This window comes from Battus philenor, unplaced genomic scaffold, assembly GCF_028537555.1.
Source record: "Battus philenor isolate CCGP_79_NKW_IND1 unplaced genomic scaffold, ilBatPhil1.0.hap1 SCAF_19, whole genome shotgun sequence".
Classification (NCBI taxonomy): domain Eukaryota; kingdom Metazoa; phylum Arthropoda; class Insecta; order Lepidoptera; family Papilionidae; genus Battus; species Battus philenor.
In genome coordinates this window covers 7,848,219-7,869,196 of record NW_027181681.1, presented here as the reverse complement: position 1 = coordinate 7,869,196, position 20,978 = coordinate 7,848,219, and the positions used below count along the sequence as shown (strand labels likewise).

Sequence of the window (20,978 nt, the reverse complement as noted above, 5' to 3'; positions counted from 1 at the left end):
CCACAGCTCAGTGTAAAATTATTTGTTAATTTATCTAAGTCCTTGGTAACTAAATATATAGTCGCGGTGGAAGGTCGATCATCGTGGCGATCTTTGGAGTGGGCCTTCTAGAGCCGAAAAGGAATATGGAAAAAAATGATATAATAACCTTATTTTCTCTTTTTTAAGTATTATTTATTTAAGAAAAAAAGGAACATTTTTAAGACTTTATTAGATTAGTTAGAGTAAATTAATATTTACATATATATAGTTCTCGGTGGCAAATGGCAGCTCAGAAAGTTTTTTCACGTGTCTTTGAATAAATAGGAGTCTGTTCCCGTCGTGCGCTGAATGTGAGATATTATAACTTCACTACTGTTTATAAATATTGAGCAGAAATTAACATTTTATGAAATGCTGGTTTTTCATAAAATAAAGCCTCCAGGTAAGTGACTACTAAAAATATTTATGTTAGTACTCTGTAACAGGAGGCTAGCCTACCAATGAGAAAATTAAAAAAAAAACTAATTACAAACAGTACTCTAATGTGGTGGTATATAAAAGTATTATTTTAAAAAAAATTAATTCAAAAATCGTTAGAGTTTTAACTTGAATTCGAAAAAGATTCTTCCTTTCATCAATTACCGCCTTCTTTCTGTATTAGATCAATATCAATGTATTAGTTATATTATTAACAACTTTAGAACAATATTAACGGTACGAACTGCACAAATAGCCATTGCAGTGTGGCATGCGTCATAATCATGCAACAAGGCATGCGCATGCCTTTCATGAAGGGAATTATAACTTGTTGAACAGTTAGCACGTTGTTTACGATTGTGAAATAAATGAAAGGTGTTTATGTTTTCGAGACGAAAACGGAATACTAAAGTGTGGATGAAAATCGAAAGCGGCATCCTCTTCTAAGGGATTTTGTAAATACAAACACCAAAGCCAACTCAGTCGTGAAATGTCTTTCGATAAATCCGCGCAAATATTAACAAATTCAGATCTTAAGTAATATCTAATGACTGTGTGTGTATGTGTCTAATGACTAACAAATTTAAATAAATATGAGAATTCAGTTTTCTAATAACAATGTTTTTCGTTTGCAAATGTAATTGTAATTATATTTGCAATATATTTTTAACCATATTTATTATATTATATAAGTATATATTATTGTATATATGTATATTTTGTACACGTTAATTACCCGTTATTTATACTTCTACTGTTTCCATAATATCGTTGTCTTGAAGAGAACGCCTGATAAGACCACATTGTACTATTTTCTTTATTGTTATTAAACTTTGTATAAATTTTCGAGGGTGTACAATAAAGAATATTAAATAAAAATAATTATAATAATTTTTTGGAATATCCTTTGCGATTTAATCAATTTATAATGCCTTTATTTTATAATATCGATGTTCACGAAATTTTTAAAAACTTCTCGCGCGACTCACCGTTCTTTTAATACATAAATAAAAAATATTGAATTCAAAAAGAGAAGTCATCTGTAAGAACTCTTCTTCCTTTTTTTTAAAGATAAAAATCTTGGGAAGATTTTAAACTACATGCAACTATGTAGCTAGTACTCAGTTTTCTGATAGGTTTATTACTTGTGGGTCCATTTCCTTGAGGCTGTCTAGTACTATTACTTTTTATGTACCACCGTAGCTAATATTTAACGGTTGAAGAAGACGTACAAATCAAGAATTAACGACAAGAGGGCTGACGGCTACAGGAGGATGAAGAATTTCATTATTGGGAAAATAACCTGAATCTAGTTTTAATTAAATTGGACTATTCTATGATTTCCACTTTGAGTACGTCACTCGTGACGTCTCATTGACACTGATTGCACAGCACAACATAGCTATGATGAATATTATTCATAATTAGGCGAATACACTAGACGTCTTATCCATTTCTTCGTATAAAAAAAACGCTAAACTATGTATTCTCGTAATATCATTAGATAGTCTTAGAAGTTGAAAGAAATTGTTTTAATTTCTTTTCTCACTGCACTTCCGTAATCAAAAATAGGCGTTAAAAAAATCATCTCCGAAATGGCGATGTTTTTATACCATTTATGTATGAACAGAATTACATGTCCATAAATATTTGCGGTCTCAAAAGTCCAGAGCAATATATTTGTCTATCCGTCAACCTGTAAATGGCGAGCAGAATTGATTCGCCAATTATACGAATGAGTGTACAGATCATCGTCGCAAATAGCATTTCACGAATACGGTTTGCAGTAAATTATCAATAGCTATTACTTACATTATCGTTGATTCGGTTAGTGCGCAGCTATGCGATGATAGTCGTCAGCAAAGACGCCGAACACATAAATTGTTTAAGAAAACGGACCGCCCGCGGACATGATCAAATAAAGGTATAAACTGGTTCACAATATATATTTTCACTGTAATGTAAATTAAAAAAGTAATCAATTATAAAAAATGTGATACTCCAATCTATTGTTACTGTAATTTATTATAACATACGTCAATTATTCTTAATATTACTGATGTTGTAAACGGTACAATAAACGAAGTAGCTTTAACCCAGCGGTAGAGTACTGAGACTTGTGATGGTAGGCCGCATATTCGATTTCCAGCTTTCAAATATTTTATATTTTACACTGCATTAATAATAAAAATATGAGAGTGCCATTGCTCATAAACATATTTCCAAAGGATGGGTAGCGATGTCCACTGCGTACCATAATACCAGACTGTGATCGCCAACCAGCTTGCCTAATGTGGCGATTATGGTATATTCTCCCATAAATATATTTGAGTGTGGTATTCTCTGGTCTAAAACCACGACACGGTTAAAATTCCTTTACGAGTAAGTTAATGTTTGCATCCGAATTTTCATCGGTTTTTTAAAAACAAAAATTCCATAGACAAAATGATATTATTTATTAGTATTAAATAAACGATTTTAATCAAAAGTTAAACTTAAAAAAAATGTGTTGTGGAGTTTCCTCCTATTTCTTCTACAGATCTATAACACTGCGAAGACTAGTTGATTCAAAAGTAAAGTAGACTAAAAAAAAAGTTGAAAAATAAGTTCTGTTAAAAGTTCCAATGTTGATCTAATGAATTTTATCTTTATCTTTCATCACAAAAAGCAAATTTTCTCAACATTTTTCGGTCTGATAACTTTCACTAGCATTTGAATGGCTCACTATTTATTACCCTATAGATAGCTGATTAACTTTATTTGGATTGTTTATGATGCGGCAATTTCAAAGACTGTTGATAAGATCTGTCAGAATGTAGTTAAAGGCGGTTGATTTATAATGAAAAATTATTCTCGCTAATTACATTTATCTTTACAATAATATAATATGAAAACTTAGAGTTTATGTCCTTAGGTAGTACAATTTATGTTCCTTTAAAGTTGCAAGTTCTGTGGCAGTGTCTAAGGCAATTAGCGTGTTATTGATTTCTATATTTACTATTATGACTATTTGCTTTGTCATGATGTAAGCGCATATGCAGTTCGGTAAAACCAAAAAGGGGCTTTTGTCCCTATTTAATAGTCAAAGCGTTAGAGATTTCTTAAGTACCTTATGTACTCTAATACCTTATTAACGCTAGAAAAAAAATGTTTTTGAGATAAATCAATAACGTGTTTTTAATAGATTCCTTAGTTTTTTAAGTATAGTATTATCTTTATTTCTCAAATCGGCAGACAAATCGGCTATTACAGAATATGTGCGTCAAGTGTAAAAATTAAGTAAAAATAAATAAATTATAATTCAATTGTCATGTCTAAATAGTCATGATAAGTGTATGTTATAATTTTTCTTTTTAAAATTAGTTTTAATAAACAAGCAACGAAATGCAAAATATGACAATAATAATATAGGACATTACGTTAATGTAAATGGCAGTTAAGTCCTTATTCAGTTTACGGTATATAATAAAGAGAATGGTCATGATAATGTTTGTCCAGTTGCAAATGTCCATAGACTAGACAGAACTCATAGAATATCGAAATAGAAGTTACTGTTACATTTACTTAAATTTTCTTTTAATAAATGTATGTTACATTTAAATAGAATAAACATATTTTTATTGGCCGTTGGTTTGCTTGTTAAGAATCAGTCAACTCACAACTCGACTTTTGATAAAAGTATTTTTACATTTCAAATTATTAGTTAAATGCATACTAGTAGCTACTTTACTTTACACACTATACAATTCTTCTTATCAGTCGAAAAACCTTTATTAAAATATAATTCTTTTCCAATCAATGCAAAGATAGCCTGTAAGAAATTGCGGAATGCAATAAGCTAATTGTATTTCTGTATTGCTATTATTGTAAATTGAATCAAGAATGAGGAGATCTTTAAATGGACAAGAATTGCCGACATAGCCTAGTTGATAAGCAAGTGAAGTGCGCAGGTCATAGAACGTACATAACACATGGTTGCTTAGGTCCTGAAGGGAAGACCACGGGCCGGCAAGCAGAGCGTAAAACGCCACCGCCAAGGAATGAGAGACTTTGTTGAGGTCATCGAAAGGAGCTGGATACATGCCTCTTCTTACCTGTTCCATTAGAAATCTATGGGTGAAGCCTAGCTGCGAACGTTTTACGGTTGAAATGATAACGATAATTGTAATGTCTCTACGTTATATTTTTAAGATATACACTAAAATAATAAATAAATTAATAATCATTATAAAAACAACGACGTACCTTTTGTCCTGCAGCTGTGGCAGTCCAGCGGTAAGGACCAACTTGCGATCGTAAGTCGCGGGTTTAATTCCCGTATACAATTTTATATAATTCACACTTTGTGCTTTAATATAAGATTGCCACTGCTCACAAACAAGTTTCCAGAAGATGCGCAGTAGCGACCTCTACGTACTATAATACCACACTGCGATCGTCCACCCTCTTGTCAAGCGTGGTTTTTATGATAGGCCTAAGTCTTACAGTGGCCGTGTATAAGCTGAAACAACGACGACGATGACGAATTTCGGTTTATCGGATTATTTTAAAAATATGAGGAATGTTTAAGTCTGCGTAGTAAAAATGTATGATGCATTATAATGTGTTTCTATATTTTTGCTAGGATAGAATAGTTAATATATAAAACGTATGTGCGTTTCCTGAGAATAGACAATGAACAATGTACACGACTGCCGCTGGGAGACAATAGAGCGTGCCCTCATGCGATGTTGAGTTAGAAGCGACCGGAGCAACGGGACGCGCTCCGAAGCGGTTATCTACGAGCTGTATTCAATTTTCACGAGTGTCTCCCGTGGATAGCTGAACGGTATGCCGATGAACATGAACCTGATAAATAATGTTCCTTAATAGTTTTAGTTGTTAAATTTTCTTGGCTAAAGTTTTAAATTTAAATGATACTTTTATCATACTACATATGGTATATTACAGCTATAATAGTTTCGCAGAAATGTTTACTATAGGTGAATATGTTGAAGGTACTCTTAGAAACTTGTCGTCTAGGTTAGTACTATTCGGGAACCTATTTACGCCTTTAAATCAAAATACGTATGCTGGGGCCTTAATGTTCTGAGGTGGGTACCAAAGATCGTGAAGCGCAGCGTAGGATGTCCATCTACAAGAAAGTCAGGCAACCTTTTGAAGGTCGTCCGAAGGAACTGAAAACTGCCGCTTCTAATCGGTTTCATTCGAAATCTATAGATAAAGATTACGTCCAGCTGTGGAAGTCCTAAAAATAAAATAAAAATTTAGATAACATACGCACACTTATGTTATGTTTTGTTTTTGAAAGAACCGTTGTCAGGGAAGGTAACTACAGGATGCTTCTCAAACAATCTCGTATTATAATTATTTTCTAGAAAGTGATTAGTCGAGCATAGTGGTCAACCTGATACGAGTACATTAAGGAGCAACTTGGCTTTTATTTTATTTTTGGAAAAATGTATAACAAAAAGAACTACATTATTTTTATATTCATTTCCATGCGTTTCGCGGGCGCAGATATAAATAAATCTCAAAAACTTTTATTCCATAATGAATCTACGTAATTATGAAAACTTTTTCCATAATTAATTCCTTGTTAATTGCCTTAAACAAAGAAGTAGCTTAATGTACAATGAGGCAACATTTACATAAACAATCAAAGGTGTTCTATATACTTGTACACAAGACGGGCAAATATTTGACGAATAACGTGTTACAGCTTTTCTTTTCTGCCTACGCAATTTTGGAAACACAAGATATACTCGTTTTGATCATCTTATACAACGATGAAAATGATATATGACAATATTTTATGTATGTTAATCGGAACTGAATTGGTATAATGGAAATTACTGTCTCTATTGTCGGAATGGTTTGATTTTACATTCGAAACTCGTAGTTAGATAAATAATAACCGAGAACCTATATCTAAAAATTATTTACATATATGTATGTATAGATAAAATCATTGTAATTTTATGCCCAACTCGAAGATTATATACATCTTTGGTATATTGTATTGTACTTATTACACAATGTGTATTATTTTCTGCGTGTGAAGTATCACAAATTTGCTTTGACAGAGGAAATCGTGAATGCAACTGAATATATAGCAACATAGATGACATAATCTCTGTTTACGTCATACCCATGCAGTACTACGGTACGTGGTGGAGTACCCTAATCCACTTGACCCGTGTTGTCCTCGTTGGGAAATTAAATGTTTTTACTAAGTTCTTACAAGCTATTCAACTGCATCGCTCGACACAATGTGTCACCGTCGGCTTCTCTGATGCTTCTATGAGGGCGCTTTCACGGTGTACCATCCTCGCTACCACTAGTAGGTAATGCGCAACCCGTATTAAAACAGCGTTGACATCATCATTAGATTGCGTATTCTTTAAAGATCATCTATGAAAACGTTGCATGAATGTATCAAAACAAATTTGTTTCCACACTTTGTTAATACAAGATAAATGAATTTTAAAAAGATATTTATAGTGGGCTTAATTTAAAATCGACACAGTCATGATAATTATTATAAGAGTACATACGCCTTTACTTGTAGCCGTATAACAGCGCTGATTTCAATGCGGGACATTTTCGTTAGTTTTCGTATTTATATTATTTACATTATTAAAGTAAGCTACATATTATTTTGACAATATTATTATTTACAATACATAATATTATACAGGAGATAAACATGCTTTGAATTAGTACCACGTTGATTTTGTGCCAAATAGACCGTTTATAACTTGAAAAAATATGTAAAATTAGCTTTAAAACTGTGACTAACGAGTTTCTTGCTAGGAATTAACATTCCGAATCTGACAGTAGTCTATGTATTTAACATACTTAAATGTTAGTTACATTAATGTCTTGACTTTTCGGAGGTGCTTAGTAAAACCGTATATAGGAAAGAATAAATATTCTTTTTATTGTTTAATAAATCTTTTGTTACAAACTTTATTATAACAACATATGTAATAAAATGTCTCTTTCTGTACTTCATAGTATTGTAGATTGTTGTAAGTAGATTAGCGACTAACCTACTTGCGGTTTTATAAACAACCGTAAGCAAACTGCAAATCCTCATAGTCTCAACCATGCAATTGTCAGGAATTATCAAGTAACAGTTACTTATCCGACTGAGAAGGTGTTGATTAAAACAATATTCTTAAAATAATATATTGATGAGTTTCATAGATATTTCAGTAGTCGCTCAACTAATACACTTTTTCTTTTACTATGTACTATTGTTATTTGTAAAGAATACAATTTAAAATTTTGTTGAAATTCTCTATAGTTTAAAATATGCAACACGGATTCAAATTTAATGATTCCATCACCAAGTGACAGAATGTTAGTAAAATTTGTAGAAACAAAAAATGATAGTACAGTCGGAAGTCGTTCCCAATGAAATGATTTTGTCATTTCTAATTCAGTCGCACATCATGCACGATTATATTTAGTGGTCACGAGTTCTAACAAGTTGAGGAGGTTTCAGTAATGAGTGTGATAAATGATACGATTCAGTGTTCGATTACCTGGTGCCTTGGGGCGTGGGAAATGCACCGTTTTTGGAGACGTTCTCGTATTACAAACCTACTCAGTGTTTCAACGAAATTATTAGTCTATACTATGAGGAAAAGCTTGTTTTCATTATTGTTTTTTAATCTTTCGAAAGCGTACCAATACTGCAGTTTTGTGTTAAATAACAGCGCTTAGTAAATTCATTTAAATACAAATTATTTTCATACGCATTATGTTGAGTCGTTGATTATTATGATATTTTAAATAATAAGTTACCACCGGTGCGGAATGCTCATTTGCTGAGAAGAGCCGGCCAGAAATTCAACTGTTCTTTTTTAAATGAAAATTAACTATTTTTTGTGTATATTATTATATCAACCATATAAATGACAACAAATTAAGTGTCACAAATTTTGATAAACTAAAAAATTTCTAAATATAATAATAAGATTTATTTAATAATATACTCTGGTATGTTTTAAATGGAAGGCTTGAGATTGGTTAACGATAGTGACTATGTGATTTAATAAAAAAAAATATTTAATAAGTATTTATAGGCACAATTAACAGTTACTGAGTTGCCTCGAAGTTTCTTAAGGAGTATTACATATTTCAACGGGTTGGGGTAAGGTCTAAAATCACTTAGACAGACGTTCCCTGGAATGACTAAGCACAACGGCCTCCTCGAGGCGACCTTGGCTTGATCTTTTGCTACAACGAATTACAGGCAATCTTTACTTACACACTGTTGTAGTAACTATGGGCGTCCCTATATTGTTTATTTATTTAGGTACATAAGCAAAACACATAAGTTAATAATATAGAATAAGTTGTCCTGTAAATCGTGGTTCTGTAGTGTCCCTTTTTAGATGATACAGTATTAAATATTTACTAAAAAAAATATTTCCTTTAGGCACAAAGAAGAGCTCTTAATATCCGAATTTTCTTCGAGGAAAATATCTTCAAGGAATATGTTGATTATGCAGAAGCATAATTATTCATTATACTTGATTTAATATTCATAATTTTACTTCATCATCATTATTTACATTAGCACATCCCCTGCTGGGAATAAGCCTTTATTTCTAATAGGACTGATTGGAAGTGGACTGTATCCATCATCTTTTGTCGATCTTAACAAGGTTATTTGTGGGCGAACGTCGTCGCTGGTCCGTGGACTCAACTCCACCTTAAAGTCCCAGCAGCTAAATATTCTGCGCGCCACATAACCTGCTAACTGCAACTTCAATTTGCTAATTCACCAATTTTCAAATATCTTTTACAACCGGAATATCACCTTATATTTCAAGATGTAAAAAATTAATTGAAAATTTTAACCTTTATGCCATAAATGTATTTTCATTCACGAATGTAACCTTTTAGCGTAATATTTATACATAATGTTACATCCGACATGCCGTCAGCCAATTTTATTAAGCAACAACAGATAATTACATAGATTAATCCCTTATACCAACCTTAAAAACAAAAAAATATTTTTTTAACCTTATTTTAGTTGTCTCTTCATTGATTCTATATAGGTGGTTGTAATAAATGTACAATATGGCAGTAAAGCGAGTTATTCACGATAGGTAAAACTTACTTGAGCAAGTGAGGTTGGCTCAAAGGACAATGAAATCGATACAGAAAGACTAAAAAAGAAATAATTAATAAAGAAGGTCAAAAAATAGGAAAATCGGAGAGGAAACCGGTGGTTATATAGGTGGGTACTCTACTAAATTAGTGGCCTAAAATTAGGGTTTCAGAACTCAAATGAGAATGGGCTGGCCACATTACTATAAAACAAGATTTCTGATGCAAGCATAGAGTAGAGGTAGTCCGAAAAGGAAAGTAGAAAAGAAAAGCTTTACTTTAAATACGTAAAGAAAAACTTTTTAATCAATATTATAACTTAAGTATTGTACTAATGAAAATAAATATTGAACTGAAATTTTTAAATACTGGTTCACTTAGAGATTACATGCATCAATTACTTTTTTATTTGCGATTGTGGTTGTAATGCACAACGTGAATATACCAGTAGTGTAAACAACATTAAATAACTTCGACTAATGCAACAGGGTGCGTAGAATACCCGTCTAAACTGTCATTTAAACAGGCAACGTTAATTTAGTTTTGAATCAAAATAGTCATAAATTTTAAAATACGCGTCAACATGTATTATGATAGACTAAAAAACATTCTGGACGTAATCAGTTCGGCCATTTGGAAATGGGGTGCGACGTTGACGGATGAAAAGGGAAATGAAAAACTTCAATCATTCGATTCTGTTCCACTTTGATATTAGAAATTACGCGTTACACCATGCAGAAAAACAGCACATAAAAATCCAATTTCTCTGTTTCGATATGTAAGGAAACGAAAAAAGTTATATTTTGGAAGCCGTTAGTTGTAGTCTGTAATCGATTTATGAAGAGATTTCGCAATTTCTTACACACCTTTCAACGAGCCTGGCTGAATTTGATAAAAAAGAAATCTTTCTTTGAACTGTGTTGAATGAGATCAACAAACTTTTAAAGGTATGTTACTTTTTTTGCGCGAGTACACACAAAATTGGAGCACAGGCATAAAAAGAAACATACACTATTGTAAAATTCTAGTTAAAAGTTTGTGCCGGCTTGGGCCTATAACTTGGTATAGTCGATTACACGACGCGGACGCGTGCGGACGTGCTTCAAAGCTTGACGACGCGCTTACCACGCGGTCCTACTTCGTAAACTAAGACGATACTAACATGAAAACCATAACTCTGTAAACAAGTTCTTTTTTTATATTTCTTAAATCTCTTGAAATACGTAAACAATATCTTATTTGTGATTAGATTGTGAATGCTCATCCTGTGGTCTGTTGTTCAAAGGTAAGTATTCAAAGAAAAAGTTTTAACATTACATTTTATTTAAAATTAAGAGAACAGTATTACATGCTGCACATTGATAGTTTGAATTCTGATATAGAGCTGATACGTCGATCACTCAGTTAACCTTAACCCTTGCCCAATCGAATTTAAATATTTTGTCGAAACTAGTTCACCTCATTTTAATATTAGTATTGATATTAATTCTTTGTCTTGACAGTGTTTGTACAAGGCTTATTGTATTACATTTCGTAAAAATTACGTAAAAAAACATACATTTTTGCATTAACTATAAAGTCATTTGACAAATCTATGCATTAGCGAAACGCTAGTCTCTAGCGAAAATAATTACATTCTATTTCACTATAGAATTATGCAAGTGCTCTGAAAGTCGTTATTTTTATTTGCTTAGTATTCTGCCACTCCGATGGAAACAGATTTCGCTTAGAGGTAAAAGTGATGTTCGTGCCAATAATGTTTTCACGCTGGTGCGTAATCAATTATCACAAAAACCATTTATTGCATGTCTTGTGACACAAAAAACGAAAAATTATACTGTTAAACACCAACCGGCACAAAATTTTGCGTCTGTTTTTGTACATACTTGTTTCATAGTATAAATCGGCACTGAATTAATGAATATGATGATTATTATTAATAAATATGTATATGAATACTTATTTCATTAATATTAATGTATGTAATTGACATATCAAGGCTTATCTCTTCATTTGAGATTTGGACAACTGTTTTTGCTCGCAGAAACTACGGTTGACAATAGCCGGAGTGTTTTTTTTTAATACTGGATAAAGACATCATTTAAACGTAAAGTTAGATTTTTTATTCCGAAGATGTTTACTTATTATTTTATTACGTTTATGTTGAAATTTTAAGATGTAGAATCATGGCGGATGCTAGACATAATTTTATTTTTTAGAGATTTTTCGTAACACAGGCATCTTTAACAATATCTGTACAATAATACAATTAATAATGAAGTCCGATTAGAATATATAAATCCTTACTTTTCAGGTTTAATATTACTAAATTAAAGAAAGTTTTAGCAAGAATGTTAGTTGTTTAATTTTATACTATTGTGATAACTAAATATTTATACGTAAATTCTAGATAACATTATTAAAACCTATAGAAGTTATTTATATACCTAAATATACATATATATGTTATATTTATTTATGCGCTACACAAAAAGCATAACCGTAGATTACTATGTGGTTTTCGCCATTTCAATTTATGCTAGACTATAGAATATTTTAAACAATTTATGAATCCCGCAAAAATTATAGCAAAACTTATATACATATATTATTCAAGAAATGTTACAAAAAGAAGTCAGTGCATAAGAATCAAATTTACGTTTGGTCAAATAACAGAGTAAGCAGTTGCAGTCCAGCGGTAAGGACTGAAACTTGCGATCGTTGACCGCGGGTTCTATTCCCAGGACAAAACCTTATATCACTTTATTCATCAATCATATAGTATTACTACTGCTCACAAAGAAGTTTCCAGAGGATGGCCAGCAGCGTCCTCTGCGTACCATGATACCACACTGCGATCTCCAATCAAGCGTGGCGACTATAGTATCTCCTCATAGATATTTTGAAGGAAGCCTATGCCCTGCAGTGGACGTCTATACGCTGAGACGACAACTAAATGATACATAGGTGATCAGGTAGTTGATACCGTTAATTATTCTGCTAAAGAAATATTTTTTTATTGTAAATCCATCAAAATTTGCAAAAGATGGAGCAAATCTAATTTACGTCACATAACCGAAATTTTATTCCGATCGATTGCAGTTTCAATTACAGAAACTCTCCTAATTGAGTGCGTATACTTGATAATAATGATTTATTTAAGTTAAAAAATTAAATAGTATTTGTTAACTTAAGATATAATCGTATAAAATCAACGAGCGATTGCAAGACAAAGTCAATGAACTCGTAAGTTCATTACATAAGTTATATCAAGTCACGCGTTTAGTTTTGCTCAATGGACTCTGTGTTTTTTTATTCATTGATTTAATTCCCGCGTTATTACGTTACAAACGCACAATTTTAAAAAATGGCTTAATATTTTTGACGAGAAACTAAGTAAAAAATTAACCAATTTCTTTCCAGAATTGCAGCAATATTAAAATTATTAAATGAGATTGTTTTTTAAAACAACGTTTCCAAGATCAGTGAAGTTCTCAAGTAATTCGCTTCAATGACTGTCATTGAGGTTACTGGTTAATCTTAAACGCTCATGCATTCTCTCGCGGTAGGAGTGTAATTACATCATGGTAGTCTGTCATAGATAGCATCTGCTACGTACTTGGTCACTGTAATCCTATCTATTGTCTTCGGCAAATCACCGTGAAAATTGATGGCGTCTTAAAATTTTAATGATCGCCGTACATTCCTATGTACTATGATATCCTGCGTGACGCAGGGCGGTCGATTGCATTATCGACGGATGGCTTTACAGATTCGATCGTGTGATTTTTCTATTGGACTCTCGGAAGTAGGTCGCGTTCAGCCGCAGCCCGGCGATAAGCTAGCGTTCTGTTACACCGACGGTCAACTTGGTACTTTACAGAAATTATTTCAGGAATGTACATTACAATGTTTTGGAGCGTACTAACATCGGTAATGACTTGTTAGTTGTGTACCTTTTGTCCGTCCATTTATGTGCGGTATTATTTCATAATAGGAAAATGTTCACACCTATAACAATAGCTAATAAAGAAGTAATAATGGGTGGTAGGTCCTTTGCAAAAGCCCGCCTGGGTGGGTACCCCTGCGCTTATTTCTGTTGCCATGGGCTAGTATTGTTACTGTGTTCCTGTTCTTTATTATGTCTCTAATGTGGAAAGCAAATACATAGCTGAGATTTTTTTAAAGATCAACAAGTTTGGCTTCAAAAGTATTTTACTGGGTACCAATTGTTATATGCACAGCGTGTTACTAACTTTTGGCTCGTGCACATTTCGCCACTTTATGGTTCATAAAGTTGAATAACCAGATTTCCTAGTAAATATTAAAACGAAAATTAATTCCGATGTACATATGCTATTAAATAACGATTTATCATAATGAAATGACAATTTATGTCGAATATTTATATTTGAAAACAGAAAAATATAGAAAGCTATATAGTCGAATAAATTGTTAGATTGTTTTGTAAATAAATGTTAATTGGATTAATATTTTTCTATGACAGCGAAATTATTTATGATTTAGAGAAACACTTAGTAAAATTATTGAACGCATTTATATTATTTATCATCGACCGTGGTAGTATATTTCAGTAGCTTGTTTGTGTTAGCAGTTGCTAATGTAAATTGACGCAAGACATGGTCGTTCGTAAAATTAGTTTTACAAACTGAAGAGTAAAATATTTTTTTACAGTCTTGTTCTCGGTCCACAAAAGAGTCCAATGATAATTAACTTAATTTATAACGGTAGATTTTCTACTATAATTTCCAAATTAAGTTTAATGAACTGGTTGGATAAACGCAAAATAATAAAGTTAAAAAAAAATTCTTTTAAACAAAAAATAAATATTTTTAACTAAGCATGATAACGAAAAAAGTGTCTTTAAAAAAATTACAGCATAGCAAGGTAGGTTGTAATTTAAATTATAGTTCTAGTACTTGCTCCTATGGGTGTGCTAGCTTTGAAATTTGACAGTAATCAGAAAACTCTTATACGATTTCCTTTACGTTTTATTTTCTGGAGTTTCCCTCTGTGATTTATATTTTATTTTAAAAGTATATATAAAAATATGATGAGCTTTATGACATAGATAATTTGAGCAAATTATAATCAGGCTTATTCATGTTATTTTATAGTATACCCTAGAATAAAAAGAGTTAATAACATCAGATTATTGAAAATATTAGAACATTTTTTTAGCAAAATTTTATTTGTTTTTGACAACTTTATAAATTGGAAGTGTGTGGTATATTCCGACCGAAACATACTACAGCATAACATTAATATATCGGACGTTCGCACTAACCGTTCAAAATACAAAATATTTATTGTACATTTATTTGTTAAGTAAAAGTGATACATATGTATACATATGTTATGGTTACAATATCAATATGTCATTTAACATCAACATGTTTACAGAAAATGTAGAAAGATGTCGATCGGTTGCGACCAGTCGGAATTGGCTACTTCGAGCACAAGGCCAAACAAATTTTCTCACGTATGAATCGACATACAACTGGGGCAAAGAAAAATAATGACATTAGTTTTGTTGTTAAAAGGTATTAATTTGTTTGGACGCGATTAAAAAAGGATAGTGGTCGCCATTACTTAATAATTTTACAATAGTCAACTACAGAATGATTGATTATAGGTGTACACGATTTACACGATGAATGTACATACAAGATGTGTGGTAATTAATGTACGGTAAACAAAATCCAAGATTTCAGAAAAAATAAATTACTTAATAATAATAAAGTTTTTTTCTAAATTAATTATTGTTTACTATCTATCCCCGGGGACTGAAGTGCTAAAAGTTATTGACCTGCTGCGTTCCGATGAAAAATAATATATTTATAATTATAATCTTTTTAATTGTTAATAGTGATTACAAATAGGTGTAAAAGCTTTAAAGCTTATGCTCATATATACGAAAATATTAATGACTATGAAATGTCTAAAAAAAAAACTTTTCAATTGTAAAATGTCGTTTCATGTGCTAAAAAATGAACGGTCATTTAATTTTTAAAAACCAATCATCGTTTCAGCTCATAGACGCCCATTACAAGGCATAGGCCTTCCCCGAAGATATTTTTAGGAGAATATACCATAATCACCTCGTTTGGCAGACGGGTTGGCGATCGTAGTGTGGTGTTATGGTATGCAGAGGACCTTGCTGCTTATCTTCCGGAAACTTGTTTTTGTGCAGTGGCAATCGTATATGATTATAGCATAAAGTATTATTAGTTAATATTATATAGGATCGTAGATCCCGGGAATCGAGCACTCGACCTATGAAAGCAAGTCTCAGACCTTACCACTGGGCTACCACTGCTTATTGTCATTTGACCAAACGTAAATATGAATCTCATGTACTGATTTTCTTTGTTACAGCTTTCGAATAAAATTTAAAATTTTTTTTAAGAACCTTGCTGCCTATCCTTTGCAAACTTGTTTGTGACAAATGGGAATCTTATGTAATTAATGCAGTAAGATTAAATTATATAAGATTTTATTCCGGGAATCGAACCCCCTACCTACGACCGCAGGTCCCAGTCTTCCGCTGAGCTAATACTACTCAAGAACGTATTAAAAATAAAATAAATAATTTATTTTTCTGACAAATGTCCAACATATTCACCTTGTTAAGCTTATAGAACTATAATCAATAAATCAGTGTAAGTATACATACTTTCAAAGATCATCATTGCGAGTATCAAAATATTTTTTATGTATTCAAAATACGTCGTAATGATTGTCTCTTACTAAATACTTAACTTCCTTTGGATATTGTCATAAAATAGGTAAGAGCATTCATGATAACCTAATTATGGGGTCTTATCGCAATAAATTATTTTTAAACGTTTTTTAACGTTGTCGGTTTCACACTATGCCAGGGTCATATTACAACTTTGACAAATTATTGAATGACCGGATACGGTGTTTTTAACTTGGTTACGTTTTACGAAATAAGTTCATTCAATTAAATATATATCGTGGCACGAAATCATAAGATTAAATTTTATTAAATTGTTTTCTTGATTTTAAATATCGAATAGTATCATTTTCAGATTATGCACCTGTAATGAAGTGACAATCAATATCATCATTATTTCAGCTAATAGCCCCCATGAATGATTGGTCTTGCGGTTCTAGCATCTAGCGACCTCTCGTAACCTTGACAGTGTCGTCAATTCACCTAGTAGGGAGCCAACCCATGCTCCGGTTATTGCCTCGTGGCCACTATTCAAGAACCTTTCGAGCCCAATAGCCGTCGGTATAATATTCTTTAAAATAAATATCTTTACATTTATCAGAAAGCAATGTAGATGATTTTTGTATTTTTGAAATGATTCGAGCAAGGAAAAGAAAAAAACTGAAAATTTATATCGTCATGACGTAACGCCCGTATTGTTTAAATGGTAACATAAAACATGAGTCTGTGTCAACATGTCTAGCTAAATACATAAATTCTGCACGTTGACTTCGCACGATCGATATTTGCACAGGAGCGAACGGACAATGACACAGAGCAGATACTTTAAAACTGTTCATTACAGAATCAGTTTGTATCACCCAGTAATAAATTTGAAGTAACGATGAAACGAATTTGAAAATTTGATTTTTATGTTTGTTATGTAAACAGACCAACCAGACACTATACCTTATTGTCTGTATTTATTTCTGGAACGGAACCAGATTTATTTATCTTAAACACTACTCCTGCTCATAGTTATAAGTAAATTCATTTATTTTCTTACTAAAACAATTAACAAATTAACAGTATTCAATTAATAAACTGTTTTCATTAACGTAAAAGTAGGTTTTTATTTTCGGATTAGAATAAATCCTTGATTCTATCTATGAAGAGATATTTACGAAGGGAGGCTGGTTCTACTCTTATAACCCAAATGGCTGTTGTCTATTAAATTTGAAACCTCGATAAAAATATAAAACACACGAAGTTGAATTTTGGAAGTTTTGACATTATCCTATACAATTTGAACTTTACATAATTATTATAAAAATGTTTTTTTAAGCGAAATCAAAAATTAAGTTATCGTTAAGTTTAATTTAAGTAAGATATTTGCATGGATAATAATAACTTAAATTTTATTAGTGGAAATTATTTGATAAAATGGAAAGATCATTTTTGAATATATTTACCAGTGATATGTAATACGAAACATTAACTTTTTAATCGATTAATATGAAAGCTGTGTTTAAACATAAATGTTTAGCTTAGCTTTTATTTCACTTCGGTGAAACGCCACGTTGTTCACGGTGTTTTAAGTTTCTTTACATACAATACTCAGTAACAATCTGCAACACCACGTTTATCGAAACAATTGTGGCAAGATACTAGACAAATTGATTCTCGAGAGCACTGCGGCATATTTAAATATTTTACAGGGAAGATAAAATTAATATAGTGTCTGTAATCTCCGCTCGTCAAAGGAGACTGTACAAACTACGTAGATAAGAATTATGCAATGTAACATAATCGGTTACTGATAAAACGCGCTCATGATTCATTTTGTTTTGATGTATCGTCCTAATTTGTACAAACTAGTAACTAAAAAATTGAAATATTTAGATTCTTCTCATAGGCAGATCACGTAAATATTTATACAAGAATCATTCGCATCTGCACAAATAACTGTCTAACATTGTTTAATCCCTGTATCTTCAAACGAAATGATTAACTTTAACACAAAACTACGTTGTTCATTTTTAAAGCGTACAGTAAAGTCTCTGACGTCATGTCATACACTGTTTATAAAACAAGGCTTTTTGTCCGAATAAAGAACTGAGAACAGTATTTAAATACGGAATACAATAGCCCGCATCAGGTCATGGGTTCTTCGTGTATTTTTATAAATGTACTTTTTAATTTAGGTTTAAAATAATACATATGAATGCAACGAATACAAGTTTTTAATTGTCGTAATATTTTTAACGTGATACATCAATTTTTGTAATTTGGATATTTGATTATCATCTACATTTATTTACCTAAGGATCATAATTTCGTTCTCATTTTAACTGAAGGGTGTCGACAGCTAAACATAGGCCTTCGCCATAAATTTCAGCGACTTCAATGACTTAACACTCCTCTGTCTATCTTGTGGGTGGACTTTCTACGCTGCCCTTACCGATTCGTGATTTTCACAACCTGAAACTTACAGCCTCAGTGTGCGCGCTGTACCACGTTAGTTACTTTCGTTCGTCTACGGATCTTCTCACTAATGATTGGATTTATTAAAAAAGATCACAAGTATTTTGTGCATCCTTTAATACAAAGAATACACATGTTTTTAGCACATAAATGTTTTTGGGAAATTTTAATATCAAATACGTCTTGTCATTGACTCTATAATTTGCGGCATGATGCTCATGGTGACACCACCTCAAAACTCTAATTTCTTCTTAGACTAGGTCTTTGAGGATTGAAACGAAAGTCGTAAGTAATTTAAAGTTATTTCACTCAGCAAAAGACAAAGATTTTTCTAAGCCTTAAAAAAAACAACAGCTTAGAATATTGTCTCAGCTTAGAAATAACAGCTCAGATGATCTTTAGAAAATCTATGATCTTGAGAAGGAAGAAGATGCTCTACCTAAGTAGAAAAGCGATTGCCCGCGCATTACTATCGTCCCTTGCAAACGAAACCCACTGGCTATTAATGCCTACGAAACATCGACGTGAATAGGGCCTTATGCATTTTAAATAGTCTTTTATTTAACTTGTAAATTGGTTCATGGCGTTATGCTATTTGGACAGTTGTTTGAGTGTAAATGTAAGGCACCGCCCAGACAATTGTTGTAACAATGATTTGACATAATTTCTCCCGCTTTCAGGTCAGGGTTGAGAGTGAAGAAAATGTTTCTAAATTTTATAACACTTACCCAAATGTTTTCACTTTTTAATGAACTCTCAAAAGTGTCTGAACCTTAGATCTTTAACAATATTATGCATAAAAAACTTATTAGGATTAGAAATATACAGGATGGTTGGTTATCAGTTTGTTGATAAGTAAAATGAAAATTAATAAATAAAGGGTGTTGGCGAGCGTGTGGACTGTATAAACGGATTAAATAAATTCAAATGATGGCGGTAATTTAAATATAATTTCACAAAACTAGGTATGAGTAAATTGACGCATAACAATAGACTGCCCGAAACAAAAAGCACATGGAGAACCATTAGCAACACAAACCGTCAAATATAAAAAGTATAAAAAAATTTAAAAAGGTTAATAAGCGGTCAAGTCAGTCGCTAAAAAAGGAGTTAGCACGTACATTTCATTTTGCTATCAATTGATGTATAATACTCCCCATCCAAAAATCAATGGATTCAAAAATAATAAATAACGTAATGATATAGTAAGTAAAAATGTTTTAAAAATCCCAATTACTACATTTTAAATTAATTATTGTTTATTATCCGTCCCTGCACACATTGTACTGATAGAATTTATTAGCCAGTTGCATTTAGAAAAACGTTTAAAACTTAGGCTTGCAAGAAAAATAAAAAAATGACTAATAATAAGAAAAAAAATGGACTTTAAAATGTCTTCATTATGCGCTAAAAAAAAATTTTTTTTAAAGCCATTTGCTATTAATAAATGTATTTCTCTCATCCTCTAAGTACAGATGTATCTAATACTCGTATAATGTGGGGCCATCGGGGTGTAAAGTAAACTTGTTTACATGATTGATACATTCGACGCGATGCGGCGCCGATAGACATATCAGGATCGAAACAAATAGAAAAGTAAAAGATTATTAAAAGATTTATTGTTACAACGCCAGTCGGCGGTGAGCGTTCACGCATTATCTAGTACAGCTATGCAAGAAATTTATTAAGAAATATTTTGAACGGCTTCCGAACCACAATCATAAACAATGGAGAAGATTAAAAACGTGTCAATACATAAATTGAAACGTCAGAAACATTGATTTGTTACAACACCGAGAGGACCCGGGGGTCACGTGCTAGTGAAACTTCTGGACGTCGAGTGTTAATGTATTTAGATAATTGAGTTATAACAACGGCGTTCGCTTTGAGTTGTCAAATTGTTTTAAGCAAAAATAATTGACTTCCAATTTATTATGTCTAGTTTAACTTATATTTATGGTCTTGCATTTATTTGTTATATAAACCGCTATTCTAACAATTACAAAATGTTCATTAAAATGATAATACGGTTTGATTGTCCAGAGGATAATAATTAGTATTAATTTTTACGACATTTAGATTATTTAAATAAATGTTAGCGATTGATTATTAATAATTATAGAAAATAAATATAGAGGAAATTAAAATTAGAATTTCTATTATCACAAATTAAAATTATTAATTGATTGCAGAAATAATGTTA

The 20,978-nt window shown here is 31.8% G+C and overlaps 1 protein-coding gene across 2 annotated transcripts in view; it reads left to right on the top strand.

Moving 5' to 3' along the window:
• Window positions 1-10,737: 10,737 nt before the first annotated feature.
• The window catches only part of LOC137921361 (ADAMTS-like protein 4), a 127,407-nt gene continuing 117,166 nt past the window's right edge, over window positions 10,738-20,978 (top strand). For both annotated transcript variants that reach the window (XM_068764073.1, XM_068764072.1), the window contains exon 1: window positions 10,738-10,876. The gene's annotated coding sequence lies outside the window, so the exon portion shown is untranslated. The remainder of the gene's footprint in view (window positions 10,877-20,978) is intronic.